This window comes from Sciurus vulgaris, assembly GCF_902686455.1.
Source record: "Sciurus vulgaris genome assembly, chromosome: 17".
In the NCBI taxonomy this organism is placed as follows: domain Eukaryota; kingdom Metazoa; phylum Chordata; class Mammalia; order Rodentia; family Sciuridae; genus Sciurus; species Sciurus vulgaris.
In genome coordinates, this window is record NC_136478.1 from 53,384,080 (window position 1) to 53,397,136 (window position 13,057).

General features: G+C 37.1%; 2 long non-coding RNA genes across 2 annotated transcripts in view; both read right to left on the reverse strand.

Annotated features, from left to right (window-relative positions):
* Positions 1-827: 827 nt before the first annotated feature.
* LOC306648734 overlaps positions 828-13,057 on the reverse strand; it is a 56,796-nt gene continuing 44,566 nt past the window's right edge. The window contains exon 7 of the long non-coding RNA XR_013760463.1: positions 828-2,698. This is a non-coding gene — a long non-coding RNA (uncharacterized lncRNA). The remainder of the gene's footprint in view (positions 2,699-13,057) is intronic.
* On the reverse strand, positions 2,873-11,287 carry LOC306648738. Its single transcript, XR_013760468.1, has 3 exons — positions 11,209-11,287; positions 4,831-4,957; positions 2,873-2,984 (listed from the first exon to the last, which is right to left on the reverse strand). It is a non-coding gene; the product is annotated as an uncharacterized lncRNA (long non-coding RNA).

The following is a 13,057-nucleotide window of genomic DNA, read 5'->3' on the forward strand; positions in this document are numbered from 1 at the left end:
TTAAGCTACCTCTGAACCCTGCAGTCAATAAACCCGCTTCCTGAATATTCCTCAGGTGTCCAACCTCTTCTGTCCTACTTCATTATAGGACATTATGGAGTTACTGTTAATTATTTCAGGTGTCAATAGTTTAGCAGTCATACAGCAAATTATCTATAATCCTAGGACTTGTATGTTGTTTGTTTTGCAGCGCTGGGCATTAAATCCTGTCTCACACATACTAGCAAGTTCTACCACTGATTACACTCCCAACCCCATATGTTGTCTTTTTAGAGGTGAAGTGATACCCCGAACATTCACTTAAAAGACAGCAAAACAATGTATAATACATAGGACAGGGTATGTATGTTGTTATGGTTTAGATATGAGGGGACCCCCACAGAGCTCCCGTGTTAACACAGAATACTCAGACGTAAAATAATTACGAGAGCTATAACATATCAGTCCACTCCAGTTTGAATGGACTAACTGGGTGGCAACTGTAGGCAGGAGGGAGGTGGCTAGAGGAAGTGGGTCACTGGGGGTTTGCGCCGGAGGGGCTGCCTTCCTGTGGCCTGTTCTCTCTGCTTCCTGGCCATGACGAATGGAGCAGTGGGATTAGAGCAATGGGGTCAGCTCAGCACAGACGGAAACAGACGGAAACTTCTAAGTCTGAATGAACTTTTCTTCCTTCAAGTTGTCCTTGACAGGGACTTTGGTCACAGTGATAAAAACCTGACTACACATATGGCTATGAATACACATACCAGAGATGTGCACGTGTGTATGTATTCATGTGTGTATATAAACACATATAAGAACACGTATGAGAGAGATCATTAATACGGCCACTAGGTGGAGAGTTAATGAGCCTCCACTGGCCACTGAAAAGTCACCTCTTCTATAAATATGTAAGTCTGCATAAAATTGAAGAAAACTTTTCCAAGTCAACATCTGTTTTGGTTACCCAATTGTTCATTTTTTATTTCTTCATAGGGTAGGAATATAGCTTGCACTTTATCTATGTTACAGAATTTATTACCAAAAATTTTCTTCAAATCACTCTCTAATTTTTCACCAGTTATATACTCTTAAGATTTAATAAAGACAGGATATATTTCCTTCCAGCATTCTTTAAGTAGATAAATTCTAAATAAGATTTCTTGTACAATACATTCTCCAGGACTTTTTCCAGAATGAATGAGGTGAAGTAATGATAGAAAGTTTTTTAAAATATCATACTCAGGTATCTTTCTTCCTCATGAATTTATTCTTAGTAATATTAATGATGGACATAAAATATTTAGTAAGTAAATACTAAGGTGCCAGATACCCTCCCAAGGATTTCTATTTCGTATTCACTAGTTTGATCTTGACCGCGATATCATCAAGTGGTAGAACAGTGGCAATGGTAAAGGATCTGCCATGGCTCAAAGCTTTCCTCTCACGATCTTAAGAGTGTCTCACTTTTGTGAAAACTCTGATGCTGGGTAAGTAGACAGCGAGGTGTAAAGGTCTTCCCACACTCATTACAATCACAGAGGTTTGAGGTTCTTACCACTATGAACTCTTTTATGGTTTCGAAGACTCGAGCCCCTGCTAAAGGTCTTCCCACACTCCTTACAATCATAGAGGTTCTCACCATTATGAACTCTTTTATGGTTTCGAAGGCTCGAGCCTCTGCTAAAGGTCTTCCCACACTCTTTACAATCATAGAGGTTCTTGCCACTATGAACTTTTTTATGGTTGCGAAGGCTTGAACCCCTGCGAAAGGCCTTCCCACACTCCTTACAATCATAGGGGTTCTTACCACTGTGAATTCTTTTATGGTTTCGAAGGCTCGAGCCCCTGCTAAAGGCCTTTCCACATTCCATACATTCGTGAGGTTTCTCACCAGTGTGGCTTCTTTGATGTTCGACCAGTAGGTAGTTGCGAATAAAGGCCTTTCCACATTGTTTACATTTATACGGTTTCTCGCCAGAATGGATTTTCCTATGTTGGATCAGACCTGAACAACGACCAAAGGACTTCCCACATTCTGTGCAGACATAGGACTTCACACCATGACGACTTTTCTGATGCAGACACATATGTCGGTACAACCTGAAGGTTTCTCCACAATCCTTACATTCATAGGGTTTTAAACCAATATGAATTCTCTGATGTTCAATAAGGTGAGACTGACGTTTAAAAGCCTTTCCACACCGCACACATTCATAAGGCTTCACACTAGTATGAATTGTCTGATGTCGACTCAGCTCTGAATAAAACCTAAAGGCCTTCTTGCATCCATTACATTCATAGGGCTTAGGATTAGTGTGAAACTTTTGATGTTTAATAAAGTTCCGGAGAATTACGAAGGCCTTTCCACATTCCTTACACACATAGGGGCGTGCCCCAGTATGGTCTCTCAGATGTTCAGTAAGTTGTGAATATTTTCTGAAGCACTTCCTGCATTTCTGACATTCGTATGATTTCTTTACAGTGTGAGTTCTCTGATGTAAAGGAAGGGATACAAGTTTTTTGATTATCATTTGACATTCCACTTTAGGTCCCTGCTGTCTTCCAAATTCATTTCTCCATGGTTGGTCATTACTGAAAATAAACCCCATCAGGTTGAAAGTTTTATTTCTTTCCAATGTCTCCTCATGGCGTGAATTTATTACACAACTGCTTTTCTCTGAAGATAACTTGTTGGTCTCAGTTGAGAAATCAAAGTCTGAAAGAAAATGAAAAAATAAATAATAAATAACAAATGCCATTTTCCTATGTTGGGGATCAGGAGGGGATTTTTATATTAACAATAATAAAATGAAAAGTTTATCCATTAGAAGAAGCAAAAGGATCAGGATATTCTAAAATACTGTCATAATATCTTTAAAACGAAGAAAGGCTTGGAAGCTGGGCGCAGTGGCACATGCTTGTAATCCCAGCAGCTCGGGGGGCTGAGGCAGGAGGATCTTGAGTTCAAAGCCAACCTCAGCAACTTGGTGAAGACTCTGTCTCTAAATAAATACAAAAAAATGGGCTGGGGATGTGGCTCAGTGGTTAATCACCATGGGTTCAATACCTGGTACCAAAAAAAAAAAAAAAAAAAAAAAAAAAAAAAGAGAGAGAAGAACTTGAAAAATTACAAATGTTCACATTAGGATATAAAGTTGAGAAAGCAAAGAGAAAAAGTCAGTATTTCTCATATTTAGTTGTGAATCAGAATTACTGAGGAACTTCTTGCATACACTCCCTTTTAGGTATCCACTCAGACTCAAAAGAGTTGTTTGAAGTTATGAGAGCATCACATGGTTAGATGTGAGTAAATAACAGCATATCTTACGTGGAATTAGAATGTGCAGAAGTAGTGCTCGTTATCTGCATTTCTAACATCATCTACCAGATGTTTCTCTATATAATTTTTCCACATGGTTTATCTTGATTTTAGAATGAAACTCAAATACATAACCACAAATGAAAGGCTATGCCTTATCTATACAAACTCATTTCAAGTGGTTAGCATCTTTATTCTCTACATCCTACCGCATGGCATGTTTTTAAGTACTGAAATACAACACAACCTTTCCCATCACCCAGGAGTGCCCCCAATCACCCATAGGCTCCACATTTCAGGACTTTTATGACAATCTAGGCCTGAATCTTCTACTTTGTGAGAACATATGGACAACTGATTCCGTTTCTTTAGTACTGTGAGACTTTTCAGGTTTTATTTTTCCTTCGGTGATTCTTATAGATTAAAATTTTTATAATGATTTCATCGATTTGTCAAAACTCTTGGCATAATGTTTTTCAAAATTTGTATTTTTGCCCAGCGTGGTGGCACATGCCCAAAATCCCAGCAACTCAGGAGGCTGAGGAAGGAGGATCACAAGTTCAAGGCTGGCCTCAGCAATTAAGTGAGGCCCTAAACAACTCAAACCCCGTCTCAAAATAAAATAAAAATTTAATTAAATTAAAAAGGGGGGGATGTGGCCCAGTGGTTAAGCACTCCTGGATTTAAAAAAAAAAAAAAAAAAAAATCAAAAAATGAAGAATTTTAACAGATAATTGGAAAATATGAAAGAAAGTCAAATTGAATTTCTAAACTGAAAAAGACAGTATCTGATACAAAAAATACCCCTTTAAGAGCAGACTCATCCCAATAGAAGACAAATAAGAGAGCTGGAATACAGGTTAAGAGAAAATCCTCAAACTCCAGCACAGAGAAAATGGAGAACAAAAGAGGATAATGATAGAGCTGTGTGATATGCTCAAAAGCTCCAACATGGAATAGCAGGATTTCTAGAGGAGAGGAGAGAGGCCAAGTATTTTCCAAAATTGGAACAAGGCCTCTACTTCTGGGTAGACTCTACGTCAACAGTCCCACCGCTCTAACTACAAAAATAACAGTAAGAAAATGATCTTGAGTCATTCTACAATAAAAATCAGAGGTTCTTTCAGAGTAAAGAAAAAAACAAGACCCTATAATACCTGTTCTCTGTGGAGGAGGGTCAGTAATTAAAATAGAATATTTACAAACATTCTGAACATACACATAGTATGAAATTTGTCTTCATTGTCAGTGGTTATACATTAAAAAGTCCCAGAATTCAAATCTCTAATCATTTAGAAAAAGAATCAATTTACGGGATAGGGCAGAGGAAGGCAAGTGAATAGGGAAGATTCAGCACAAAATGGAGGTTCCCACTTCTACCCAACAAACTTCAGATCAATTCTTTGTGAATATGGAGCAGAAATTTAGCTGATTTCCTGGCATATAATATATACAGTGATCAATACACAGTAGAGAAAGCTGATACTCCAGAGAGCAGATTCTACATCATTTTATGAAGAAATCCTTACCCAATGAGACCAAGTTAGTATAATTCTCCAACATCACATCTCTGTATAAATTCCTCTGATCTGAGTTTAGACATTCCCACTCCTCCTGAGAGAATTCTATGGCAACATCACCGAAAGTCAGTGGTACCTGAAATGATACACCCATGTGTTATTTCTAAAAAAAAAAAAAAATTTCAAGATGGAATACTGTAAAGGGGCAATATATAAAAAAGAATTGTTTGAAGTTATGAGATCATTACATGGTTAGATGAGAGAAAATAACAGCCTATCTTACATGGAATCCTACATAATCTTAATCCTGTTGGACCACAAAAAATTACATCGACAACATGGAAAAAATATCTAAATGTATGAAAATGAATAAAGTAGTCAGACTTTCCAAATTAAATGAAATAGTATATAAGCACATCACCCAAGCCAGCAAACTACTAGTCAACACAAGTCCTTACATCTTTTTTCTTCACAGAATATGTAAAAAGAATTTAAAAAATTCACCCCCTCAAAACATTATAAAATATCTCCTAGTCAGATGGAGTAACAGAGATTCAATTTACCCTCCTACATGAATAAATGAAAAACTGGATAAAATATATGAAACAATGGTTTTCAACAGAGAAAACATTGCATAATGGCACAAATGATCTCTGAAACAGATATAACAAATGAGATGTGACCCACAACTGATACAAAGACAGCTTCCAGACTGGCACAGGGGGGGGAACCGAAATAAAACCCAGTAGACTTCCTGAGTATTATCCTCATAGCCAAACCAGATAAAGATACAAGAAAAGTAGAAGCCAGTATCCCTCATGAACACAGATGCAAAGACTCTAAACAATTTTTAGCACTCTGAATCCACAACACAGAAAGACAATAAAGTTCATTACATGAATTCAAGGCTAGTTTACATTTGAAAATCAGTTGATATAATTCACCATATTAAAAAAGACCATAAAATATCAACAAATGCAGAAAAGCATTTGATAAAATCTGACTTCTAATCTTGATAAAAATTCTCAGCAAAATAAGAAACACCCTCAACTTAATGAAACTATAAACAAACAAAAAACCTATAGGGCTGAAGTTGTGGCTCAGTGGGAGAGTGCTTGCCTAGCACTTGTGAGGCACTGGGTTCAATCCTCAGCATCACATAAAAATAAATAGAAAAAAAGGTATGTGTCCCTCTGCACACACTCAAAAAAAAAACACTACAGCAAACATCACATTTATTAGTGAAAGGCTAAATGCTTTCCTCTGAGGATCAAGAATAAGGCAAGGATATCTACTTTCACCACTTCTGTTCAGCATTGTGCTAGAGGTTCTAGTCAATGCAATAAAGCAAGACAAAGAAATAAAAGAATTCAGAATGTAAAATAAGTAAAATTCTCTTCATTCAGATGATATGACTGGTTATATAGAAAATCCAGCAGAATCTTATTGAAAGTCACTAGAAATTAAATGAATTCAGCAAGAAGACCCAAGTTCAATACATTTGAATATCAATAACATCTTAAGGGATGAAGTTCAGCTGTAGAGTTCCCGCCTAGCCTGTAGAAGGCCCTGGGTTCAGTTCCCAACACCATAAAACAACAATAACAACAAAAACCCAACTTATATCTCAGTATTAGCAACAACTGGTATAAATTTAAATAAAAAATAACTGAATACTGAGTGTCAAATGCAAATTTTATAAATGTAACAAAAGATGTGCAATACTCATACTCTAAAAACCAGAAAATTGCTGAAAAATAATTTAAAAGACAAATAAATGGAGAGATATAACATGTTGATGTATCAGGTGATGCTTGCTTATCTTTGCAAATACATAAGCAGATTCACCATATTCCCAATCAAAACCCCAGCAGGTTTTTTTTTTTTTTTTTTTTTGGAGGGGGCGTTGCTTTTCTTTTAGAAATTGATAAGCTGATTCTAAAATTCATGTAAAATATATAAGGGACCTAGAATAGCCTAGACTTTGAAGGACAAAGCTAGAGTACTATCTCACTCACTGGAAAACTTATTATGTTAAAATAGTGAAAAGAATGTGGTGCTGGTATCTGGACAGAAAAACAAATCAAAGGAACAGAACAAAGAATGGAAAAACAGACCTACAAATATATAGACAATTGTCCTTTTATCTTTTTTTGGAAACATTGTTATGGTGTCATTGTGGAATGTCCTCCAAAAGCTAATGTGTTGAAGGCTTGGTCCCCAAGGCAGCAACACTCCGGGACAGGGCTTTTGGGAAGTGACTGGATCATGAGGACGCTAACCTCATCAGTGGAGTTCACAGCTGAATAGACTATTGGGAGGGGGTGGACACTTTAGAAGCAGGGGTCTAACTGAAGGGAGTGGGTCCCTGCAGGTCTGCCCTGGGGGGACTATATCTAGACTACACCTCTGCTGGCTACCTTGAGGTGCAGCTCTTCTCCACGCCACACTTCCACCATGATGTTCTGCCTCAACACAAGTCCACAGTGATGGGATCAAGGACTATGTAATTAAACCTCTGAAACCATGAGTCAAAATATACCTTTCCTCCTTTAAGCTGATTTTCTCAGGTATTGTGTCACAGCGATGAAAAGTTGAATAACACAGTGGTCCAGTCTGCTCTTCAATTCTTGGAACAAGCAATCTCATCTCAGCCTCATGGAGGCTAGCACTACACACATACCACTGCACTTGGCTCTGACGTCTAACAAAAGTCCAAAGGCACTTCAGTAGAGAAACAGTAATCTTTTCACAAAACAGTGCTGGGGGCTGGGAATATAGCTTAGTTGGTAGAGTGCTTGCCTTGCATGCACAAGGCCCTGGGTTTAATCCCCAGCACCACACAAAAAAACAAAACAAAACAAACAATCAAACAAACAAAAAAACAGTGCTGAAACAATTAGATGTCCATACCTTGCACCATATGCCAAGATTAACTTAAAACCAATTATAGTCTAAATGTAAAACCTAAAATTGAGATCTTCTAGGAGAAAATGGAATATACAAACCTAGTAATCTTCAGTTAGGCAGAGATTCCTCAGACACGATAAGAACAGCACAATTCATAAAAAGGAAACATAGGTAAATTGGATTTCATAAAAATGTATGACTCCTGGACTTCAAAAGTGTTAAATAAATAAAAGACAAGCTACCCTACAGAGAAATGATAAGCTTCCACACAAAAATTTGTTCCAGATGTTGAGACTGATGATACCCCAAGAAGGTAAAATAGGATTTATTATTCATATATGGTGCTTTCTAGGGAGAGCAAGGTGGCTAAGTAGGTACAAAAAGGTTTTAGAGAACAGAGAAAAGAAAACAGCTTAGAGTTTTTATTGTGTTTATTGGATGAAGGTGTTTGCATGTGAGCAGGAGTGTGTAGTTTGACTCCCCACCAGCACCAAAGGAGGGAGCCTCTGAATTTTCTTATCAGCTTGCTCAGCTATTAATACAGAAGGGAAAGAGGACGAGGTGAGGCTGAAAAAGGATCAGCCATGAAACAGCACAAATGTAGTCTAATTTTATTAAACTCTAGACTATAAGAAAATATGCAATCCATATGTATATCAAGAATAGAGGGGTTGGGGAGATAGCTCAGCTGGTAGAGTGCTTGCCTTGTAAGCACAAGGCCCTGAGTTCGATCCCAGTACCGCAAAAAAAAAAAAAAAAGAATAGATGGGCTGAGGTTCTAGCTTGGCGGGGGAGTGCTTGCCTAGAACATGTGAGACACTGGGTTTGAACCTCAGCACACATAAAATAAATAAAGGTGTTTGTTAAAAAGAAAAAGAATATATAAACAACTCTCAAAGTTCAATACTAAGAAAATAACGATTTTTTAAGGGGCAAGAGACTTAAAACAGATACTTCATCAAAGAAAGCACATAACACATATAAGTAACAAATGAAAAGATATTTATTTATATTATTATTTATTAGGAAAATGCAAAATGAAAAGTGATACAAATTAAAACCATAATACACAACTATTAGAATGTCTGACATTAAAGGCACTAACCATTTCAAGTGTTCCATGGATATGGAACAAAACTGAACTCCCGTACCCTGCAAGTGGGAATGTAAACAGTGTCATCACTTTGGAAAATTGTTGGTTTCTTAAAAAGTTAAGTGTCCATGTGACCAACCATTCTAATTCCAGTATTTATCAAAGATAAATAAAAGAATATGTGCCTACAAAGACTTATGCAAGAATGATTACAGCAGCTTTATTTGTAATAGCGAAAAAGGGGGAAGAATTCAAATACCCATCAACCGATGAATGGATAAATACACTGTTATAATCTTAGAATATTAGTGAGCAATAAAATGTAATGCACTACAACATACGCAACAACCTAGATGAATCTTAAAATATGCTGAATGAAATAAGACAGATCTTTCAAAAACAGTACATAATATATGATTCCAGTTATATAAAATTCTACAAAATTTTATGCTATCATTGCTGGGCAAGAAAGGTAGGATGGATGGGCAGGAAAGAGACAATTATAAAGGGATATAAGAAAACATTTGGAAGCTGGGTGTGGTGGTGCACACCTATAGTCCCAGTAACTTGGGAGGCTGAGTAGGAGGATTGGAAGTTTGAGGCCAGCCTCAGCAACTTCGGGAGTTCCTAAGCAACTTAGTGAGACCCTGTACCAAAATAAAATATAAAAAGGGCTGGAGATATGGCTCAGGGGGTAAGTTGCCCTGGGTTCAATCCCTAGTACCAAAAAATGCTTAGACTGATAGATTTGTTCATCTTGACTGGAGATGGTTTCTCAGGTGTGTTCATATACATGTCCAAACTTAACCAGATTCTATACCTTAAATATGAGTTTATTATCTGTCACTTGTAACTCAATAAAGATGCTTTATATATTTATTCTTAATATTTGTAGTTGTAGAAGGATACAATACCTTTATTTTATTAATTTATTTTTTAATTTTTTCTTAGTTGACAATGGATCTTTTATTTATTTTTATGTGGTATTGAGTATTGAACCCAAGGTGTCACACATGCCAGGAAAGTGCTCTGCCACTGAGCCACAACTCCAGCCCCCTATTAATTTATTTTTATGTGGTGCTGAGGATCAAACCCAGTGCCTCATTGTGCTAGGCAAGCGCTCTCCCACTGAGCTACGACCCCAGCCCAAAGTTACTTTAAAAGGCAAAAATGAAAATATTCGTTTATGTCATTTATACCTCAAAAAAGCTGATATTCTCTATCTTAAAAAACAACTGAAATTAAGTCAAAACACAAGTTTATTATATGTCAGAGTATGTCATAAGCACTTCCCTTCTTCTGACAAATTAATGATTTCATTTAGTCCCTCTTGTGAGATTTAATCTTTCTTAACGCATTAAGTATTATTAATAATGATAATAATATAAAGTATTATACTATTTATGTGGGACTCAAGTCCCAACCTCTTCCTTGCAGAAAAGCATCACCTACTCCATTAAATTCCAAATGACCTTCATTTCTATAATCCCTTACTGAACTACTGTTACTGAGTTTGACTACACTAATGCAGAATGATCCAGAAAAACACTGATTCACTAAAGATCAGCAACTTCTGTTCCACTACAAAAATGGACCTTGCTACCTTATTCACTTCTCTAGCTTGGCCTCTGATCTCTCTCTAGGTAAGCGCCAATCCTCTCTCTACCCAAACCGAAGACCTTATCAAAGCCAGACCTCATTTTGCACTAAGACTGAGACAAAATTTTCCTTTATCTATCCAGAAAACTATGAAGAAAGTTTTCCTTCCTGTGGTCCAAGGAGACCATCACTTCTATGTCATGAAGCTGAGAACCTGACAAGGAAAACTTAAGTATTTCCTTCAAGGAACTTCATTTTTTCACTGCTCAAAATCTGCTTTTTTTTTTTTTTTTTTTTTGCAGTGCTGGGGACTGAACCCAGAGCTGTGTGCTGACAGGGAAGCACTTCAACAACTGAACTATATCCCCAGCCCCCCACTTTTTTTTTTTTTCGGTACCAAGGATTGAACCCAAGGACACTGAGCCACATCCCCAGCCCTTTTTATTTTTTATTTTAAGACAGAGTCTTACTAGATTGCTTACAACCTCACTAAATTTCTGAGGCTGGCTTCAAACCTGTGATCCTCCTGCCTCAGCCTCCTGAGCCGCTGGGATTATAGGCATGCACCACCACACCTGGCTCAAAACCTGCTGGAGAGAAGATGAACATGTTGCAGAACAACAGATGAATTACTTGATGCATAAGTGAAAGTCAGTTGACAGATGGGAACTATGAAATGTGTCCAGCAGCTTTCTTACAAAGGATGTTTAGGGATAAAGAATAAAAATGTTACATAAGTTAAAAATCGTTAACTTTTCAGGAAGTAGAAAGAGACATCAACTTACGTGGGCCATGATTTAACATGCCAGCCTTCCTCAGTTTTCCTCTACCAGAGAAGCCAAGTTCAGAGAAGCCAGAGCTAGGGGAGGAAAAAGAGACCTTGAGACCTGGTGGAACTCAGAACTCTAAAGCTTTTTTTTTTTCTCCTTTATTTTTCTTCCTGCTGTCCCTGGCCCTCTTCCTGCCATGCCCTAAACATAAATACATGTCAAGGGCTGTGAGAAGTCCACACAAATACAACAAGCCCTCTCCATTCCTAGGGAAAGAGACCACAAGTGGGGACATGGAGCAAAAGTGTCACCGAACTGAAGTGGATCCATCTGATGTATGGCCTCTCATTCTGAAGATGCAAACTCTAACCTAGCCTGGCTTCTTCAGTCAGATTGCGTAGATCCTCTCCCATCCAGGTCTACCTTCCAGGATTGAGACCAGTCAATAAACAAACTCTAAAACCTTTTTATATCCAGAGGAAATATCTTTCAGAAATTAAGGTGAAATAAAGTTTGTTTGTTTTTCAAACGAAAGCTAAGAGAATTCCCTATTAGCAGATTCCCCGAAATACTGAAGGACAGTATTAAGACTAAATAAAAAATAATGCCAAACGGAAGCATGCATGTGCAAAAAAACCGCGCGCAGCTACAAAAGAAATGTATGACTATTATAACAAAACAAATGGGCTATTTAAATCCACAAAAATAATAATGTTTTGTGAGGTTTATAATACACTAAGAAGGAATAATGATGATAGCAAAATTTACCTGTAGGCAAAGTCAGTGGAGTTCAACTACTGAAACATTCTTCCATTATCTGCTGTGCGTTAAAAGGTCTAATTTAATGGGTATTCTATTAAAGATGTCTTATATCTATACTTCAGATAACCACTAAAGAATTATACAAAGATATATAACCAAAAAAGCTAACAGAAGAGATAAAATGAAATAATGAAACAGACCTGATCAATGCTAAAGATGGCAGGAAAGGAGGAATAAAGAAATAAAGAATGAACAGAACAAACAAAACATGAAAGGATTTAAGCAAGGCGCTAGGTTCACAAAAAAAAGATGACAGATTTAAACTCTATCAGTAGTTATAGTAAATGTAAATAGATGAACACTGCAATAAAAAAACCCAAGATAGTCAGATTGGATCAAAAAGGATCAATTAGGCTGTTTAAAAGAATTATACACAGGGTTGTGGATATAGCTTAGTTGGCAGAGTGCTTACCTTCCATGTACAAGGCCCTGAGTTCAATCCCTAGCACCGCAGGCGCACGCGCACGCGCGCACACACACACACACAGAATTGCACACACAGATATGTTAAAGAATGGAAAATATATTAGAAATCAGAAGAAAGCTGGTACAGATAAAACAGACCTTAGGGCTACGGTTGTAGCTCAGTGGTAGAGCACTTGCCTGGCATGTGTGGGGCACTGGGTTCAATCCTCAGCACCACATAAAAAACTAAAAAACAAAATAAGGTATTAAAAAAATTAAAAAATTAAAAAACAGGCCTGGGATATAGCTCAGTTGGTAGAGTGCCTACCTCGCAAGCACAAGGCCCTGAGTTCAATCCCCAGCCCTGCAAAATAAAAAATTAAAAATTTAAAAAATTAAAAAAAAAATCAAACAGACTTTAATGCAAGAAATATGATAAGTAACAAAGGGGACGTATTCTACATTTCACCAAGAACAGAATAGTAGTCCTAACATTTGTAGGTACTTGATGAGTTTCAAAATATAAAACAAAAGTCAACAGCAACAAAAGCTAGACACATTTAAAATTAAAGTTAGAAATTTTAACACTATTGGTAACTGGTAATAAAAAAGACAACAATAACCAAAGCAAAAATCA